Raw genomic sequence first — 3,233 nt, 5'->3', positions numbered from 1 at the left:
AAGTACATCTAGTTAATACGTGTGACGTGTTTCAACCAGAGTGAATTATAACTAACTTATAGGGGTGGCCCTTTTATCGAAGGAGAGAGTCTTGCCTCGCTTGCCTCTACCCTGCCAACTGGGGGTTTACCCTTGACGTTGTCATTGGCGGTGGTGACACTGCCAAGATTGATAGTGGAGAAAAAAAATCAAATAAGAAGTTTTAAATAACAGTATTTGTAGAAAATTAAGTTAAAATGTCCCAAGTTTAGGTTGGAAACAAAGTTTAGAAATTAAATAGACGTATAACGGCCAGGAAAATAGTAAATATTTTACTAGACTGTTTGGTACAGAAGTCCTTGTTGCTGTGCGTCATGAAACCCCCAACAATCAACCCTACCTACAATTTGCGCACCGCTGCTCTGTACGATGGTCGTGCATCTTGACAAAAGCCATATAGGATAATTTCCATTGCAAGAGTCCTTCGTAAGGCTGCCATGCTCAGGACACACAACTCATCCCTGTATATTTCCATAATCCATCTAGATACGAGGACGACAGCTTCCCAGTGCCTGTTTTAAAGGTCCATTAGCACAGAAATCCAAAGGTAAATTGAATGATGCCTCTTCATAAGATATACGAGAGTTGAACTTGTATGTCGTGAAAACAACTTGTCAGTTTTTCAGATGGTGAATCCTCCTTGATTATGCTACACTGTTGCTTGGGGCATGTGGGCGGATTTTTCCATTGACCTTGTTCGTGATTTCGCACATGTTACAAGACGGCACACTTTTCTGATCCCGGTTGGGATACGACTTGTTACAAGTCTCTTTCGGGATGGTGCTGGGTCACCAAGTTGATCCATATACTTTTGTTTTCCAATGTCATCAAGTAAAAGGGGTATCCCTATCTCGAAACTCTCAATCCCATATCTTAATAGATATTCATGATCTGAGTGTATGAATATTTTGTGTCGGAAAAAGCTGTTGCATACTACTCCCATAAATTAATTTTTGGTGACATCACACTGTCTACGCAACGCCAAATAATAAGGGGTGGATTAACGCCTGAACCCACGGGTCTTGTACTCAGAGGCCCCAACTGAAAAGGGGGGGGGGGGCTGATAAAACCTACTACTAGATCAAAATATTCGCATTTCTAAATACTACATATGAGTTTCACGAAATTATTAGAATTTGAAGGAATGCTTTTAACCCTGTTCAGAAACCTAAGGGTGTTACTTAATGTTAAATATTACTTAAAACATGGAAAATTTCTGATTCAAATATGTGCAACCTGTGTTTTTGTAGTCGCTTATATTTTTCTGAAGGAAAGTGGGTTTAGTTGCATTTATTGTATGTGATAAAATTAAGCAATGTGTAAACATTGCGGGCCTATTTTCTTCGTGCAGTTTATTACATTGTTCTTTGCATCCAGAGCCCCAAAGACTTAATCAGCCTCTACAAACAATATCTAAATGTACTTCTGGTATATGATGTTCCGTCTTGTTCTTTAGGCTCTTGACTACTTGGCTATCGCTGTTCATGAACTGGCAAGCATGAGTGAAAGAAGGTTGGAACGTTTGGTCAATCCAGGTCAGCATTTCTTTCTCAGTTCTGTTGGCAATATTGTCATTTCCGATATTCAAATCAGTTGTAAGTCCATGCACCAATGTGTAGAAGTCAGAGCAGAAATGATCATTTTAACTTTTTACAAGAACAAAAGTTAAACCACGAGACATTAATACCAATGGTTTTTTTTATAATTAAAATAAATGACCACCATATTTAGAGTTTTTATATGTGTTTAAATAATTAGTCTACAGCTGATTAGTACCTGAAAACTAAGTTTTTAATCGAGACACCAGTAACAGAAATAGTTGAACTGATAGCGTTTACTTTGATACTTCTAATGTTATTTGCTTCACTTTTTACCCTATGTATGATTACCTAGGTAAATATTAATTGTAATTTTTACTCATCAATTAGATACTAGTTACTAATTAGTTTTTATTTTAAGTTTAGACTGCTAATCTACTGCTGTATTCAGGAAAATCTTGATAAGGACTATACGTAATGGCGGAGACTGGGTTCAATCCTGGGCCTTTCCGTGAGAAAGACAGATGTGTCGTCCACTCGTCTGGACTCTTGCCATATTATAACTTTAATAAACTAATTATATTAATGGTTTCAATAGGAGTATTGAAAATTTAGCGACTTATTTGCTTGGTTTAAAGAGTATGTTACCAGTTTTGTGGGTGTACAAGGTCGAGTACGTTATATTAGAACAAAGTTTAATGTGCAAATCAGAAGTCATGTGACACTCACAGCTTCTGTGAAGTCGTGGTGAAATTGGTATTGGTACATGTTATGTTAGGAAGACGACAATATAACTTTTCTCTGCTAGGACATTGTCCTATGTTATAAAGTATTTTCTTTTCTGCATCATGGGCACGTGGAAACGTTCATGCATATTTTATATTGCATATAGGGCTTTTGATTTTAGGTTTTAACTTATAAGCACTAATAAAACACTTCCGATACGAAATATAACAAAATCGGTGTTTTTCCAATAAACAACGGAAATATTTATCTAGTATACTTTCCATTAACGTCACCCCTTTCCTGAATCACTGTACTTGCGAATTCTATCAATTTCCATACGGGCTCGTGTATAATAATTACTATATTTTCATTATCTAACCTAATAAGCTTGTCATTTTTACGTTTTATTTACATTTATAATAATAAATAGAAAAATATAGTTTAAAAATAAAGTTGCGTTTGACATCTTCGTATTTTTACGTGTTATTAATCCAACAAAAAAATCAGTGTGCAGAGAAATTGTATTAGTATACTCATTACAAAATGAAAAGCGAAAACTCTGAAAAACACTGATTTTAAGATATCTAAAGACTATAAAACGGCTAAAAAAATAAACAGCTATTACAAAAAAAAAAAACTCCGACGAACAGGAACCCTAATTGTGTTTATATAATATATATATATATATTAAAGAAGCCCTAATTTTACAATTAATAGCATCAATGCTACAATTCTTAAATATAGGATCACTATGCAAGTAAAAGACGTTTCAAAACACTACACATAATAATATATATATCATAAGAAGCCTAGTCTTATTCTTTCGATTTGGCATTGTCCAGGGCCACGGTTACTGCTGAGGGGTGGAATTCTCCATCACCAGTATAACTCGGTGACGAATAATAGATTGGTCTTCACGTTTATGTAGTG

The sequence above is a fragment of the Limulus polyphemus genome, unplaced genomic scaffold (assembly GCF_000517525.1).
Source record: "Limulus polyphemus unplaced genomic scaffold, Limulus_polyphemus-2.1.2 Scaffold1729, whole genome shotgun sequence".
In the NCBI taxonomy this organism is placed as follows: domain Eukaryota; kingdom Metazoa; phylum Arthropoda; class Merostomata; order Xiphosura; family Limulidae; genus Limulus; species Limulus polyphemus.
The sequence above is the reverse complement of the archived record's forward strand: the minus strand, read 5'-3'. Positions refer to the sequence as shown.